The sequence below is a fragment of the Cinclus cinclus genome, chromosome 22 (assembly GCF_963662255.1).
Source record: "Cinclus cinclus chromosome 22, bCinCin1.1, whole genome shotgun sequence".
NCBI lineage: Eukaryota > Metazoa > Chordata > Aves > Passeriformes > Cinclidae > Cinclus > Cinclus cinclus.
Window position 1 is genome coordinate 8069517 of NC_085067.1, and position 18243 is coordinate 8087759.

Here is an 18243-nt window from a genome sequence, read left to right on the forward strand (position 1 = left end):
CAAGAAACAGTTTTCTTGTGGCCTGAATGTCACAGTGATCAGCCACCTGGGAGAATGGAAATCTGATCACTGTGTAAAAATCCCTCCACCAGCAGTCTTCCCACAAGCGTTATTGAGGACCATGTCAACTTATGAGGCACACTTTAAGGATTATATCAGTTCAAACAAAAAGCTCTCTTCATCTTTGAAAACAGAGGTCTTTTTTCTTCTTCCCTGGGGGGCAGCATGGATCTTCATCTCTCTATTCAAACTTACGGGATCGCAGCCATTTCAACACCCGCTTACTTTAGCACAAATGCCTCTGCTCATGTCTACAGTTAGAACACTTTCATACACCCCATAACACATTTCTATGGATTATAGGGAAAGAAGAGTTTCTTCTCCACAGCTTAAAAAAAGATAAATTTCAGTCCACAACTCTCCTCCTTCCCTCATCTAGGACCTGACTCTTCCTTTGTCTGACCTCAGTGTTTTCATGGTGTTTCTGTGCATATCTTCATCTCAGTCCTTTTCTTTCAGGAGAGAGAACAAAGTGCCTGCAAGCCTCATTCTGGGCAGTGAAAGAGTTAATATTTTGCCCAGGCCTGCAGATGGTCTTGTGATCTCTTTTTTCCCATATTCTATTTTACCATATCAGAGTGTTTTCAGCAGTTGTGCTGGGCTGGACTAGGATTTTAGCAGTGCTATAAATTCATGAGAAATTATGATCTCTGCAATGATTTTTTATTAATAGAAAAAGCAGCAAGCAAACAGTGCTGGGTGCGCCGGGGAGTCACTGCCCCAGCACCGATGCACAGCACACAGCCTTCCTTCAGCTTTTTTACAGTCTGAGTTCTTGTTTTCCTGATAACTCCCACCTTCTTTCCTTTCCTTGATTTCAAGTTGATGGTCATTGCTAGGGGATCGCTTGCCCTCTTGCAGTGGTCTCTTGGATGAAGGCTCATCATCTTCCTCAGTGTCTTTTTCATGACTTTTTTCTGCATATGTAGTTATCAGCCATTTATATCACTATAGTTATTTGCTTAATACAATTTCCACAACTTCCTTATTTTTTTTGTAACATGCAAGCAAATATGACCGTGAGTTCCTCATTTGCATGCAAGCAGACAACCACAAAGCCTCTTTAAGCCAAATATAGCTACAATTTCTCTTAGGTAAGCATAGTTACAATTTCTCTTAGACAAGCATAAATACAATCTTTTTGTTCCATGTTTTATTGGACTTTCTTAAAATTGATTCTTATAATTATCCCAGGCACTATTTCCGCTTAACATCCAGCATTCGCGTGGTTTTACTTCTGCTATTGCCTCATAACACAAATCACACCTACATTTTTCGCAGCAGGGTCCTAGCCAGAAGTGATGGTGTGTTGTTTGGCTGCCTTCCATTCGGGGAGGAGAACCCAGCTCAGCTCCCTCTCCCTGGCCACAGGGGCTGGCCTGGAGGGGAGCAGCAGGGTGGTCCCTGCCTGGAGCTGCTCTCCAGGGCTGTTAGCAATGGCAGCACTTCTGTCACACGGAGGGGAGAGGGGAAGAGAAGAGCCAGGACCTCCCCAGCCCATCCAGGCTAGTTACCTTCTGAGAGGCCAGAAACCAAAACAGCTTCCCGGGCTTTGTTCATTTTAAAATGTGAATTTCACAGAGGTGTGTCCTTCTCTTTCAGTGGTTTAATCAGCTGTCGGTTCTCAAAACCAATCACTGATTGGTTTTTGTCAGACATAGAGAAAGCCTAGCTGATCCTCTCAGGAAAAAAAAAATCATTTCCATGGGTTGTCTTTAGTGCCAAACCAGCACAGGCACAAAAGTGGTGAAGTCTGTATCAGTGACCCCAGCTGGAAATACAGTTTAACATCTGAGCAGTTGGCATCAAAATCTGACTCTTGTTTCTGCCTGATACTCAAATCTGTGGCATCTCTGATTAGAAAACGTGATTGAGAGATAAAAACTCATTTTCTCTTATCAAATGTCTGAAAGGGGCTTATTTGCAGGTTATGCCCCCCCCCCCCGGTGGATGTCTCATAAGAAGGCACACTTAATATATTTTAATTATTTTTATGTTAAGGACATAGAAGTCTGATGCTGTAACACTGAAGGCATTAGCATGGTTTAGTAATGATAAGAATGTTTGAGGCTGCTGATAGAGACTCTGGCAGGGTGGGAGGCTGGAGTGCTGTACTCACACAGGCCCTGATGATGCCAAAAGGCAGAGGTGAATGCAAGCAGTGGAGTTAAATTAGGGCACAGGAACTGTGCTGGGGCCATACGATTTAGTTCAGAGAGCTGAATGTAATCATAATGGCTGTAAATGATGGGGGGTATGGAAACTGAGCAAAGAGACTCTTCCCCGCACCAGCATCTCCAGCTCAGAGCCTGGTGGGCAAGATGGGGCTAGATGGGGCTGGCTGTGCCACTAAGGCACGGGCTGATTCAAAACAGCCGGGAGGAAAGAGGTTTGTTAACCTGCAGGGAAAAGGTCTGCTCAGGAGAGCTCAGTTAATCACTTGCTGGGGGTGGTGAATTTCCCAAAAGAGGGAGAAAGAGCCGTTGAGGGACACCTGGCAGAGTGCTCAACAGGTGATCAACTGGTCAATGGAGATGTTCAAAAAGCAGCACTTCTGCCAGAGCTCTCTGGGATCTTCTCTGCTCCCTGTGCTTCAGCTGGTGCCAGGGGGAGGGGGGGAGTAGTGGTAGTGTCTTTATCAGCAGAGGAGTTGGAGATAATTAAAGATGGCAGAGGAGAAGAAAGAGGGAAGAATTGATTTACAAAGGACAGTAAACAGTAGATGCCAAGAACTTTGAGCCTGCAAATACTGAGACTGCTCCACTGGGGGAGTCGTTGGGACTCTCAAGGACTGCCTTGAGTCTCTTTGTTTTAGCAAAAGGAGCTATTGAGGGATGCATGGCTAAAGATAACAGCCAATCTGCAGAGGAGATTGAAGGCAGGGGAAATGACCTTGGGCTATAGGTCCTTTCCAGGGTTGTTGAGTGTGTTCTGCTGAGACGCCCTAGACAAGAGGGCTTAGTGGTAGCGATAGGGTGGCCAGAGGAGTTTCTAGTCACCGCAGCAACTGTTGCATCGGTTAACAAATGATTTCTGAATATGGATTTGTAAGGGCGGTGGACTTGGACAGGGGAACTCATTTTGCAGGGGGATGCTTCAAGGGGTTACAGCTACTTTGAGACTTCAGTGAGACCTCCATAACCCCTGGCACCCTGAGAATTCAGGTCAAATAAAACAGATTAATGGAGAAATAAAGAAAGACTTTATGAAGCTGGTGATGGAAACTAAGATGCTATGGATGTGGCTTTTGCCATTAGCTTTGGCAATAATAAGGGCCAGGCCCAGAGGAGATATTCAATCATCTCCCTTTGAATTGTTGTTCTGTAATTCCTTACCCTTGTAATTCTCAATGTAGCACAGGGGCGGGGGGCTGTGTGTAAATAAGTGATGTGTATTTAAAACAGTATGTGGCCAGGATACTGTCTCTTGTGAGATCTCTTTGGCAGAAAGCCCAGTTAGCACAGACTCTGCCTTTGGACTTTGCTATTCATAACATCCAACCGGGAGACTGGGTCCTAGTTAAGGAGTGGAAAGAAGCACCACTGGTGGTGAAGTGGCGTGGACCTTTCCAGGTGTTACTGACCACAGAAACACCTGTCAAGACAGCTGAACACAGGTGACCCATCACAGTCGCGTCAAGGTCTCTAAAGCCCAAGAGATTTGGACATCTCAGGTGGAGGAGAAGGGTGGCAGGCTGTGACTGAGGAGTGCCCTGGAGCAGCAGCCAGTGCACTGACGTGGGGGAAGCCCCAGGTGCCTACCCACAGACTGCCTCCCAAAAAAGTCTCTATGGGCATCCCTCCTCTAGGGTCTCCAGTCACTGGGGGCAAATCCTTGCTGCTGTCATTGTCTTCTTTATGTTAAGCTGTTTCTGTGCCTTCACGCATCACAGGTGATGTGGAAGACAACTGTGAAAATTAAATAGAAAATTAGACTACACCATTAGAATGTTTTTCTTAATAATCTTACCTTTATGTTGTCAGTTAAGTTTGGGCCAGAAGTGAGAGAATTGGGGTTTTTAGTCCTGGGAAAAGTAACAAAAACCTTTAATGTCAGCAATTGTTGGATCTGCAGAAGGCCAGGACAATGTGACCACAGGCCATGGGTTGCCAACGTGCCTATTGCAGGTTACCTCCAAACTGGTCAGGAGTATGTTATACAGGATTCTTTTTGCTACCACAAGCTCAGGGAAATCAGTTAAGAAGAAGGGGGAGTGTGTGGAAAATTAAATTACCCAAACCGTTGTTTGCAAATAGCTGACAATGAAAAAGTGGTGGAACATATAACAAAGGAAATAAGAAAAGTTAGCATATGTACCAGTTCAAATGTGGAAAGGATGGGAATGGGGCACGTTTTCATGCTTACCTGGTAGACTGTGGGTTAAATTAATGCTTTTTTTCCCACTTATGTGGTGTAGTAACTCTATTTTTTTTTTTTTACCATGTGTGATCCCCTTGCTTAGTGCAACTTAGTTAACATGTAGTAAAGGGGATGCAGGAAGTAGCCCTGCCTACTGATCCAGAAATGGCTACAAAAGGACAGAAAATTATGTCACTGCAAATAATTGCAAAACCTAAAGGGACCCAGGAACAGAAGGTAAAGGCAATGATAACTAACTAAGGTTTGTAAAGACAATTACTGAGAAAATAAAAGAGGAAGGATTGAAAGGAATGCGGGAGTTTTCTTTAGAAACAACCTGTTGTTCTGCTGGTAAATAAAGCTAGATACTGAGAGATAAAAGAAACACGGGCAGGATTCCACTGATTGATAAATGGAATGAGAGGTTTATCTTTACAAACAAACTGTAGGTCTGCTGATATATAAAATTGAATAGGAAAGATGAAAGAAACAATGGGAAGAACCATAAACACCATAAGGAATTCCACTGAGTGATACAAGGAAAAGACAAAGGGGAGGGGGTAGACATTAGAAGGGACTCTTAGGTATTAGGCATTTTGGGAAGTCTGTACCTCTCAAGTACTCCAGCCAATGGGGAAAGAGAGAGGGACATGTGGTTGCAAAATTGGAATAAAAAGGAGGCTGCATTCTCCAAAAATTTGGGAGATCTCTGGGGAATGCCCCATGGCCTCTCCCTTTATTCAAATAAAGTTGCAGGACTCCTCTGTCTCCTTTTTGGACATAAACCTTTGGTGTGTGTGGCTTTGTTTTCCTGAGAATTACAATTAGATGAGTGAAGATGCAGATCTTAATGCTTGAGCTGTGTTTCTCATTTATTACTTTTCAGACTCTGGTGTTTTGGAGGGGGCTGGGGGTAGTGTTTATGTGTTTACAAATCCAATAACAATCCTCATTAAGAGTTGCAAAACACGAAGCCATTTTCATCCCAGGCAGATGGCAACTAAATGAAGTTTAATTAAAGAATGAGAGCTTTGATTCAAATAATTTTTTAAAAGTGTAGTGCACCGAGATGCTAAAGAACAGCATAAACAGCATCTGTGCTTTTGTTCAGAAGCCTAAATACATTTTTGAGGAATCCTTTTGCAATGCCTTGCAGAGCAATCCCTGGTGGTGGCATGCAGCTTGCCAGGCAGGACAGCCAGAGGGTGCCCCACAGGATCCTACTTCCCCTGACACTAGGGAAAGGCTGGGAAAGTAATAATGCAGTTAAGAGTGAGGTCTTCCTTCCTTCTTTGGGTAGTTTGTTTTTGGGGTTTTTTTTAATGTTTATTTATACTTTTGAAGAGTTCAGCTGTTGCCAAAGTAAGACTTTGTCTTAGCTACAACCAAGTTCCGGACTGTTTTCCAGTGGTCATTACAACTCGTTCCTTCCTGCAGATCCCAGACTCTTCCAGCAGTGCACAAAGCAAGCATGGCTGCACAGACATTACCTGTAGCTCTTTGCAGCCTACACAGCTTAAAGCAAGTTGCTTATGCAAGGATAAAAAGGGACTGGAGGCTCAAGGGTTGTGAGAGGCTCCATCCCAGTTGTGGCAAGGCTTGGCTGCCCTGGGAGCTCCCAGGCAGCTTCAGTTAGGGCTCAGTGCTGCCCTTAAGGTCAGCTGTGATAGGGAAGATGTGTGCTAATGTCTTTACCAACAGTTCTGTGTTAAGGTCTTTGAAATAGGTCTGAAAGTCTCCCCTAACTCCAAGCAGCAGGGTTGTTGCAGAGCCCAGCCAGCCTGGCTCCTGATAGAGACAAGTGGCTCTGCACAAGCTGGAGTTCCTGAACTTTGGGGTAAAATTACAGCTTCAAGGGGGCATATATGGTATGGCTCAGGAAGGTTGTATCTTCCTGGTGTTATAAACGAGAAACAAAGTCTCGATATTCAGCAAAATTTCGATTGCATTATTTGATCTAGACGGAGCACGCAGCGCTGGGGAACGTGAGGGGTCAGTGCTCACTCCACGCTCCATCGAACCTTGGTTTGCAGCTCCTTTTTATAGGATGGTTTTCCTTGTAGTCTCCGGACAGTTTGTCAAGCAGCCATGTGGTCTTGGTAGATAAGGAACAGTAGACATGGGGGGGTCTGGTCTTAACAGATAGGTTGGGATTGATTACACCAAGGCAGGAAATCTGGCATTGCAAAATCTTTCAGGCTGCAATTGATTATACAAAGGCAGGAAATCTGATTTTGCAATATCTTTCAGGCCGTGGGAAACCCCCGTTTTGCAAACTGGTATCAAATACAATTTACTAAAAAACACAATATTTGTAACAGGGGGATTTAAACAGAATGATTTAATAATATATATTTTTTTTCTATTTAATGTCCATGCTTCATTTCAGACCTAAGTATTCTGGTTTATACAAACCCCAATGCTTTTATGATTAATACAAATCTTTTATCAATTATCACACTAGTACATCAGCCAATGGGGAAAGGACAGGACAACGTGAAGCCGGGAGTTTAGGACAAAAAGAGGCTGCACCCTCCAAGACCTCAAGAGATTAAGCGCCCAAGACCTCTCTCCCTTTATTTGAATAAAGTTGCAGGACTCCTCTGTCTCCTTTATGGACACTGGCTTTTTACAGCGTGATCTTCCATGCAATCCCCACCTGTCTGGCCACAGCAGGATTTTCTCACACCAACATTTTCTGCGATCCCAGTGAGAAGCCCTGATTTCTGTGCAGGGTCTTTCTCCACTACAGTGCACACTAGAGCCTTTCCAAGGGGTGGCAGCTGCTTGACAGAGCAATGACTTTCATTTATTTCATGTCTTTGTGCATTGTGTGACCTTCAGACAACGGCTTTTCTTCCTCCACATAACTTTTTGTTAGTTTAGGCAAGAAGTTTTTTTCTTTTCCCTGTCCTTGGAGACTGTGGCAGCAATCTTTCAATGGCCTTTTCTTTCTTTTTTTTTTTTTTTTCTTTAACTGTTTGGTTTGATTTTGGTCCAAGATAAGAGAATCGATTGGAGACTGATTGTGACAGGGACTGGCAGGGAGCTGAGTGGCTGCTCCATCCCAGCCCGACCTCAGAAAAGCTGACTCGGCGAAAGAAAGGACCCTAAATCCACCAGCTTCATCTGCTATCAAGAGGAGACCAACATCACAGATTCACCAGGTTCCCATCTGTTTTTTTCCCCAAGCTGCTGTGTGAACCTTTTGTTTTTTTCTTCCCTGAGACAAAATTCATCGCCCTTTTTTTTCCCCTCCTCCCTGCCACATAGTCAGCAGTTGTTTTTTTTAATTCCCTGGTGTCAGCAAAATCCAAAAATGCCAGAAGTTTGTGTTCAAGAAGGAGACAGAGGAGTCCTTCAAATTTATTTAAATACAAGGAAAGAAGTCACTAGGGCACAGGCCCATGGACTTTTCTCTCGAGCTCTTGGAGGGTGCAGCCTCCTTTTACCCTAAACTCCGGGCCACAGGTTGCTCTCTTCCTTTCCCCATTGGTAAGGTACTAGGAAGGTGCAGCCTACCTGAACCACCTTCCACATATTCCTGCTTTGAACCTACTGTTTTACCCCAAAGTTCAGAAGTTCAGCTTTGTGCAGACCCTTGTCTATCCCAGGAATCAAAGTGTCTGGGCTCTGCAACAAACCTGTTGCCCAAAATCAGTAGAAACATTAACACCCATTTCAAATTGTTGCTACCCATACCTTCACCCATCTCATTATGTGTAAAGACATTAGCGCACATCTTTCCTCACTCTGGCATTTTGGGCAGTTTTTTGTTTCAGTGTTGGGGGCAGGAGGTGGGCTAAGGTTCTGACAATTCAATATCTAGCATTTATTATTTTTTTTTTCTCCGTGCCATGTTGGCAATTTGTCAATAAACAGTTGGGGTTTTTTCACTTTCATGCATTAATATGAATTTCTTATTGGTGGGAAGGGATTGCTGAAACACTTTTCTTCTGAGGAAACACTCATTCTAGAGTGGTTTTCTCCTGAAGTTGTCTCTAAACCGAGAATTCCTTGTTGCTGGCTGGGACCAGCCAGGTTCCTAAGTCCTCTGGTCCCTCTTAATGAGGTCCCATTTGGGCTGCCAAGAAACTGTCACCAAATGGCGTGAAAGAAACTTATCCAACTGCAATCTGATGTGAATGAGCAGACACTTCTTTATTTTGTGGCTGGTAACATGGAGGATAAGTCTCCAAACATGTTTGGCTTAGTAAACAAAACCAATCAATTTTATATACATCTTCTGATGAATCATTGTTACATAAGTTCTTTTATATGCTATGTATAGTATTCCCACTCTTAAATGTAACCATTACAATTACTTGTTATAACTTGTATAACTTCATTAATGTTCCTACCCTAAGACAATCAATCATTGGTCATCTCTACCGAGGAGCTGTACATTGGAATCCCTGATATTCAAATTTAGATGGGAAGGATAAGGGGTTTGCAAGCAGTGTCACTGGTGAACATGACAGTCTCCATAGTTTCTTGAACAAAAGATAGGAACTCCAGTAACTTCTTAGTGAAGTTTCTATGATTGTATATTTTAAACAGCACTCCTAACATTCTGATACCTCATACTTCACAATTTTCTACTGCCTTTTATATGATTAAATCTATTATTTTATGAGAGTATTTATTGTTGTCCTGTCGGTTGCCTAGGACCCTCTGCAGGGCTGTCTGGTGGTGGCTGGCACCTCTCCTGCTCTGCCAGCTTGTGCACAACCCTTTTGGCTTTCATTTTAGAGATACTTGATCCCTGGCTGGTGTGGCTGGAGGAAAATTTGTGATTTACAAACTGCTGCAACAGTGTCTGTGCACGTCTGCAATGGCACAACTGTTCAGTGACATGAATAATTATTCAGCAGCCATAAATTATTTTTATGTCCCTATTAACCAGTATGGTCTTTGAAGCATCTCACCACACAAATTTGCCACATTTTCGAAGTGGCAGCTTCTTTTGTGCTTGAAGAAGATGTACCTAGGGGTTCCCATGATGCATTACTAGTGCCTGCAATTCTGGTTAGCATGTTAAAGGATTTTATTTGTGAACTTTGGAAAAATGCATATTTACTGTCACTGTATCCCTCTGGCACAAAAGTTAAATTATTTTAAAATGCTTTTCTCTTCTTATAAAAGAGTTACAGTACACAAGCCAGTTACATGAAAACCTAATTCAATTTGTTGTTGGAGCCCATCTGGTTAACTAGCAGAAGTAGAAAAGCAAAGTGATTATGAATACTTTAAGCCAAGGAATTTAGATCAAAATATTTTCTTCCAGAAGGCTTGAATTTTAAATCTAGAAAGAACACTAAGATTAATTAGTCGGGTGTTTTATGTAAAAAATACTTGGTTCAAGAATATGACAGCAAAACTCCATGGAGGCTGTATCTTATGCTGAACATCTTTTCTAGAAGGAAGTTCTTAATTTCCAGGCTCTGAACTGATGGAGCAATTGTTATGGTCCATGGTAATATATTACAGTTTTAATTACTCCATCTGCAAAAACCACATAAGTTACTTCTAGTCTGAACACTGATTTACAGTATACAGCAAATATCTCTGACAGATTTGGAAGTCTTAAGAAACTGTTTTTTCAGTAATCATCTTGTAATCATGCTGGATAAACACTATTTCACATAAAGTGCGACTTAACTCTGTGACTTCAGTTAACTTTATCCAGCTTCCCAGCTCACCCGGAGGAGATGATAAGAGAGTGTGTTGGGGGGAAACGGTTAAAACGGGAAGGTTTGGTCAGCAGGAGAGAATGGTTTTGATCAAAGTGATTTTGCAGCTGGGAATGCTAGAAATTATGTGAGAAAACTCCATTTATTATGCTTATTGTTGCTCATTCTCTGCTTTGTCAAAGACAAAAGTACACTTTGCGTTTTGGGTGTGGTTTGATGGTTACCCTTGGTTACTTTTGTGTGTTGGTTCACACAGAGGGATACAAAAGAGTGGGAAGAGTCCTGACCTGGAGAAATACCAAATCTCCACTCTTCTGAGGACCCAAGTCATAGCAATAATGGTCATACCAGCAGGAAGCAGCTGCACATACAACTCTCAAAATGAATCATGATTGTGATGTTGTTTAATCAAAAGGCACCTTTCCCCCCCAGAACAGTCCATGGCTGCAGGGCAACAGTCTGGACGTGGCCTCTGAATGATGTCCTGGCAGTGAACTTCCATTTCGTAGACAGGTAAACTCCTCTGGTCTTCCAGAAGGATTTGCTTGAGTAACTTTCGAGCAGGGTGAATTCATGGTATTTAAACCTGTATGAAATGGTCAGTATCAGCTGTGTGTGCAGTAAGGTGCAGCTGGAAGATGGCAGCAAGAAGATATGGTGGTGCATGAAGTTCTAGAGGCCTTCTACTAAAATGCCATATAAACAGTAAGGGAACTGACAAATTGATATAGTAAATAGTTGTGGCTGCCTAGAAAGATTTGGTGTCTTTTGTGCTGAAGTTCTTCACCAGCGGGTACGCCTTTCCCTGCACAGGGTCTGCTAAAAGGAATCACCCAGGTACTGCAGGGTGAAATCTACTGTTTTCAGTTAAGGTGGTGATGATTTTTAACATTTTAAGGTTTTGACGTGTTTCAGTGGTTGGGGTTGGGATTTGTGTTTCTAGGCTGCTGCAGAATGCTTCTGTTTCCCACAATGTAAATTTTGAGGACAGTTTTGTCCAACGGAACAGTGGCAATGAACCAGGAGAGCCACGCTATCTTGAATCACTCAGATCAGTTGTTTAGGGCTCTCTGCTCAGTGTTTGCAGCTGAGTATTTGGTTTGCACAAGTCCACAGCCTCCAGTGATGGTACAAGAATGGCCAAAGCATATCCTGAAGGGCCCTTTCCCAGTGTCTGAGCTTTATTCCCCGGACAGATTTCTTGCTATTTATTACAACTAGGAGGAAGCTGAATGCTTCCATTTCTTTACAAATGACATTTACTTAAAAATGTAGTGTTTGGTGGTTGTTCTTGACCAACTCTAAAACATATTGTGAACATTTTGAGAATCAGCAGTTTTGGGAGTCTACACACTGTAAATATAATGTTATTTATGAAAATGGTAGTTTGATTTAAAATCTCTTGGTTTTAATTGAATTTGAGTTGGATCAAATTTTGAAATGCAACATCTTCCTTTGAATGGAAAACTTTCCATCTACATTTACTACATTGAAGCTAAATTCAAAGGAAAGGAATACTGATGTCAAACAAAACATTTGATACTTTTTAGCCAGGAAAAAAGATCTCATAGGTAGCATCCATTTTGCTTAACATCTTTGAAAATGAAATTAAAGACTGCTGAGAGGAATGACAGATTTGTCTTTACAAACAAGCTGTGGGTCTGCTGGTCGATAAGAGTAGCACTAAGAGATAAAAGAAACAATGGGAACGATTCCACTGATTGATGAATGGAAAAAAAAAAAAAGATACTGGCCTTTACAAACTCTAAGTTTGCTGATAAATGAAAATGTATAGTGGACGATGAAAGAAGCAATGGGGAAAAACCATGAATTCCCTAAGAATTAAAAATTAAAAGGGAGGGTTGCACATTAGAGGGGAATCTCGGGTATCAAGCGTTCTGGGAAGCCTGTGCCTCCCAAGTACCTCAGCGCATGGGGAAAGAGAGAAGCCGGGAAATGGGGATAAAAAGGAGGCTGCATCCTCCAAAAATTTGAAGGACCCCAAAGGGAATGCCCCATGGCCTCTCCCTTAATTCAAATAAAGTTGCAGGACTCCTCCGTCTCCGTTTTGGACATAAACCTCTGGTGTTCGTGGTTTAATTTTCCTGACATTGCTTTGCCACGAAGGTCCCGAGTACCCCTCAGCAAGCCTTCTGCTGGCGGAGGCTGTTGCTGCCATCACTTAGGGCGCAGGGCAGCTCGGCGCCCCCAGGCCCCGCGGGCCCCGGGCCGCAGGAAGGGCTCGGGGGCACGCCCGGCCCGCGGCCCTGGCGCGCTGCCCGGCGGGAGCTCCGGCCCAGACTGCGACTCCCGGCGGCCCCCGCGAGCGCCTGCGCCGCCGCGGCTGCGCGACCGAGCCTTCCCTCGCCCGGTGAGGCGCCGGGGTCGGCCCGACACCGCGAGGGACGAGCGGGGCCGCTCGACTGCGCAGAGAGCCCGCAGGAAAAGCGCCGCTGTCCCGGCGTCCTCCCGTAGCCGAGCGGCGTCTCCAGGCAGAGGGACCGGGCTGCCCGCGCCCGGGGCGGGTGAGTGGGAGGGCAGGCCGGGCCCGGCGGGGTGGAGCGAGGTCCGGACCGTGACGCGCGGTCGCGGAGGTTTGGAGCCGCGCGGGGCCGAGGCGGGCTCGGCGGTCGGGGTCGCTCCCCCGCCGCTCTCACGGGGGGCTGCGCTCCCTCCGCCGGCGGCAGGGGGCGCTGCCTCCACCCGTTGGTCGTGCAGGGCGGCGCGCGCGTGCCGGAGCCCTGCCCGTGGCGGCCGCGGGGAGGGGAAGGGAAGGGAAGGGAAGGGAAGGGAAGGGAAGGGAAGGGAAGGGAAGGGAAGGGAAGGGAAGGGGCGGAGCGGGGAGGTGTGCGAGGGGCCGTGGCGGAACCTGCGCCGGCCCCGCGGCTGCTCCGGACGGGCCTTGTCGTGCGGCTGCGAGCGGGGGAGAGGTCCGAGTCCCGCTCGGTCCTGTGTACGGCAGCGCACGGCAACACACGAGCTCCTGTGAGCAGCTCTCACCGCACCCAAGGCAGGCACTGGCGCCCAGGCTGCGTGCCGCTGGGTAGAAATTACGGAATCAGAGAAAGCTTTGGATAGGAAAATACTTAAAAATCCTGTAGTTCTTATTAAAGCTTCCACTAGACCAGGTCGCTCCTAGCATTGCCCAGCTTGCCAGGGCCTCACCACTGCTGCCTGAAAGATAGGCCTGAAATAAATCCCCGTAGTCCGATGTCTGTAGAGCAGGAATTTGTTTATTCCAGTGCTTGTGGTGAGGGGGACATCTCCACCTAACTCGCCCACCTTTGTCAGGTGCTGTGGTATATTTATACAATAAGTATTGCCTAGTGTTATGATGTCATTTTAAGATCACCTACACACCGGAACTAATTTACATAGCATGAGCTCAGGGATATTAGATAGTTCCTTTGCAACGCTCTTGCGCCTCCCCAATTCAGGGGTCATCAGGGGTCGTTGATAAAGGCTTCCGGGGTCTTCTTTGCATCTGAACTTTCTGTCTTGAGAGCATGCACACTTACAGTGTTCCTTGGGCTGTCTGGTCCTAATTTCTTTATTTTGTGGTTAATTGGCTTTGCACTTGCCCATTTTTCATTAATACTTATCTGTCTCTAAAGTTGTCCACCTGGTGAGTTTTTGTCTTCTTTTGTGTCTATTCAGCATTAAGCAGTTATTGCTTAACCATATACTAGCCATTACATTGTCTAGGAAGTAATTTATATCAGGTTATATAGGTATAAAAAGCTGTAATTCAGGTTATATTGATACCAGGTTATATAGATACATCAGGTTATATTGATATTTTATAACTCAAGCTGTGTATACAAGCATCAACACCCTCAAAATACCCAGTCTAACCCTGCCCTCTGTCAGTGTGAAGTCTTTCCCCCTAGTCCTTTCTCTCCAGGCCCTTGTTCAAAGTCCCTGTCCAGCTTTTTTGTAGGCTACCTTCAGGTTCTGAAATGCCACAATTAGGTCATCTTGGGGCCTTCTTTTCTCCAGGCTGAACAATTCCAGTTCTCTCAGCCTTTCCTTGTAGGAGCCTTGTTCTGTCTATCTAATCATCTTAGTGGCCCTGTGTGCAGCAGCTCGGCTGCTAGCCAAGAACAGCTCCAGCTGACAACAAAGAATTGCTGCAGAAGCCTGTCAGCCTGGTGCTAAAGAGAGGTTGGCATATAACTGTACATCTGTATGGACGTATAACCTTACTAGCGTCTCTTGGCTTCACAGCAGCGTTTTTAATCACAAAATATTTTGGGTATCACCTGTTGTGTTGTCAGTTCTTTGTTTTCAGGCTTCTTTTATCGAAGGTTTGGTATGTGAGGTGCTTGAGAGAAGCATCTGCATGGTGACTTTCAGGAGTGCAGCTGCCCCCTGTAAGCTAATCATGTTGCTGAGTTGTCCGTGTACAAGTCTTTCATTCAGTATCTCACAATAAGGAACAACTTTTCGACTCCTTTTTTAAATATATCTCATATTTTTTTCTGCTTGTTTAACTTTTAGTCTGCATTTAAGATAACAAAATCCAATGAAGCATTTTAAAGGAAAGAAAACAGTAACTAAACAAAAAAAACCCCAAACTTGTAATTCTGTTATGTAAATTAGATGTCATAAAAGTTTGTCTCTTAAACAGCCTGGTATAGGGGACGTGAGGGACAACTGAGGTATCACTACTGGTAACCTTTTTTTCTTATCCATCAGGACATGAGAACCTTTTTATAGAAGTTTGATTGAAGCTTGTGTTGCTCTGAAAAGACTGTGTGTTTGTAATTTTCTGAGGAAAAAGTTACCAACACATTCCTAAACTCAGGCTTGTCAAGTTGACTTTTATTTCTGGTCCCTGGACTTTTTATTCTGTGATGTGGAGCCTGACCTGATGCTGGATTTAACCCTCTAGTTCCTGATATCGTGTCAAGGAGTGGCTGTTCCCAGAAACAGAGATCTGAGATACAGCTTAGCTGGGTAGAGGCTCCAGGGCACTATGATCTAATCAGGTGCAGGCAGAGGCAAGGATGAGGGAGAGGTCTTCCATATAAATTCCGAGGAGGGACCAGGGAAGAAAGACAAAAGATACTCGGTATGCAGGGACTTTTGTACTGGGGAGGTTCTAGGGGAGGGTACAACTTCTCAGCCAAGAGGGGGAAGGCTGGGGAGGAGCGCAAGGTGGGGTTTATAATACACAACCCAATGAGGGAACAATTTAAACAAGCCAGTGGGGCTTTGAAGATTAGAGGATTTCCAAAGGACATTTCCAAGCAGGGGTTTGTCACAAGGAAGGATTAACAGCTTGGCAGGGGGAAGGGCAAAGGACATTTCCTCAACATGGGGCAGGTCTTTGGATATGAGGGGCAGCTGGGCAGGAGGGCACAGCTTAGGTTAACCAACAGCACAGGGGGGAACAGGAACAAACCATTAAAGAAAAAACACACTACGACAATTCAGGGTGAAGAGAGCCTTATAAGAGGATTGACCAATGTTCTTCCTTTAATGCCAGGAAGAACACATGTAATTTGTTCCATGGAAATCAGTATTCTGGTTCATTTGGTTGAATGTAATAATACACTAGTGAGGACAGCTAGACTGTGCATGACCAACAGGGTTGCAGCAGACACTGTAAATCTCCTTTCAGAGGAGACATCTGGGTGTTCCCACCTGAACTGAACTGATACTAACCCATTGAACTCTGTTTCATGGGGTTGCCCCACCCCGACAGATCAGGTCTGTGACCATCACTTTGACCAATCTAAATTGTAACAATCAAGTCTTGTTGCTGGATCCATGGGTGGTGATATTTTTACTCTCTATTATCTACTCTTATCCTTTCTTCCCTTTTTTTTCTTTTCCTTATATATTTTCTTAAATTATGTCTTTGTGCTTCTATATTGTTGCTATAAATAATAACTGGAATAGCTATATACCTCTTTTCCATTGCAACCAAAATGTTCTAAAGTAAACATGCCATATTATTAGAGGTTAGGGGTTTTCCTTTTGTTTCCTTGTTCTTAGGGAGTGTTCTCCCATTTTGTTGCTTAGAAACCAGGACGACCGGGTACTTACAAGAGAGAAAAGAAGTTGCCAAGCTCAGGGCAGGAGGGCACCTGGCTGCAGTCTTACGAGGGCTTCTCTCCTTCAGAGATACTGGGAGAATTGGGCTGGGGAAAAAAGGGACTGGGGCAGCTGCTGGCTCCTGTTCTCTCAGCATTCCCAGGGGAGACAGGCTGCGGTCACTGTGGGGAGAGTTCCCCAGCACTGCGGGTTCTGTGCTCTGTCTTTCTTCTACCGTGAGCGCAGCTCCGCTCGTAAGAGCGGCCATTGCACGGGGACCTTACTAACACCCTGCCTCCCTCGAAAAGGGACTTTCACCATCTGCTGGGGTGCCTCAGGGGAAGCCCGGGATCCCCGAGCTCCTTTCCCCTCCCGGGGAGCCTCTCCCGGCCCTGTTCGGGAGCCGGGCTGCCGCTGCTCGGCCCCCGCCGTTTTTTCCGCCGCCGCTCCGAGATTTCGCTCCGCCGCGGCCCGCGTTCCCCGCCCGCCCGGGCGGCACGCGGTTACAGCCGCAGCCGCCGAGTTCCCGACGCCTCTTGCTCGCTGCCCGGGGTGAGCTCGGCCGCTCCGAGGTTCCCGCTGGGGCACGGGGATCGGCTGCCCCGGGGGGGGGTTTGTGGAGCGAGGCCTCTCCTCCGTCCCTTCCCATCTCGGCCGAGCCGCCATTACCGTGCGGTGCCCGAGCTGCGCACGGCGCCCCCTGCCGGCGCGGGGAACCCTCGCACCCGCCCTGCCCGCCGGGAGCCGGCAGCGCCCCTGCCGGCCGTGCCCGGAACTGCAGCCGAGGGCAAAGCGCCCTCTGCGCGCAGCGGGACGAGGCTGCGCTGGGTTCTGCTGCTCTTGTGCTGCTGCTGCTGCTCTTTGCTGGCCTTGTTACACGTGCTAGGAAGGAGCTGCCATTCCTCGTCTCGCATCTTTGCCTGAGAGCTCCTGAATTTCAAGGTTATGTCGTTCTGACGGAAGGGGGTCATGTTTTCCACTCCAGGGGAGGTTCCCGCCTTCCTTGGCAGAGACCTGTCTCTTAAACTAAGATACATACACACAAATAAATATATATATATGTATACTTTCTTGTTTGTATATATTTAGTGATCTTTCAGTGTTTGACTAGGGGGTGTAACCTGGGTAACCCCCCGGGGTTAATAAGACTTAATGAGACCCCCAGGGGTCTCATTTACCATGCCTTCAGAGGTAGGTTGTAACATTTGGTCTTCACTTTTCTCCTTCTAAAAGGAAAATTCAAGGACTTTTTTAGCACTGTATTGTGGTGATCTTCACCTTAGGCAGTATGCTAGTTCTAACTGAGATAGTTTTCTTAGTATCTGGTGTAGAACCCTGTTTTGGATTTCTGCTGGAAACAGAAATTGCCATTACCTCTGAGCAGTGTTTGTACAGGGCCAAGGCCTTTTCTGCTTTTCACTCCACCAGTGGGGAGGCTGGGGCTGCACAAGGAGTTGGGCAGGACACAGCCAGGACAGCTGACCTGGTGGAAGGACCTGTTTGCTTCCTCCTCAGTGTAGCAGTGTGCCAGTGTTCAGCATCTCCATTACTAGCATCCTCCAACAGCTGCTGACTGTGCCACTCTCTGCCACTTTATCCAGAATGCACTTCATGCAAAATGCAGCTTGCTGGTCTGTGCCTGAGAGCCAGAATGCTGCTACATGTGTTTTGAGTTTGCAGTGTTGATCATTTGGGCTTCTGTCATGTCACCTTTGAAAATTTGAGTCACACTGTGTGGCCAGGTTCTACAGGAGCAGCAAGGTATCTCATCAGCCTGTGAAATGTCTTGTTTATCTGATACATCTTGTCTGTTGATGGGATTTTTCTTGACTTGCATGTGGACTTGTTACAGCTAAATTATCTACCAGTTTTCTCTTTCTCCAAGCATGTCAGGTTATTGCTCTGAATATGTGTAAACGTAGCAAGCTGCAACAATCCAACAGAAAAATGTGCTCTTGGAAGCTGCTGAAACTTCATTCTCATATATATCAGTCTTGTGTAAACAAAGCTACCACCAGAAGCATAAACAAGTCTTGATTATTACTTAAGTCTTAAATAAGTAGGAAATCTCCTGAATGACCTACAGAAA

General features: G+C 45.6%; 1 protein-coding gene across 1 annotated transcript in view; it reads left to right on the forward strand.

Moving 5' to 3' along the window:
• Positions 1-12466: 12466 nt before the first annotated feature.
• GTF2I (general transcription factor IIi) overlaps positions 12467-18243 on the forward strand; it is an 86556-nt gene continuing 80779 nt past the window's right edge. Inside the window, exon 1 of the mRNA XM_062507290.1 lies at positions 12467-12637. The gene's annotated coding sequence lies outside the window, so the exon portion shown is untranslated. The remainder of the gene's footprint in view (positions 12638-18243) is intronic.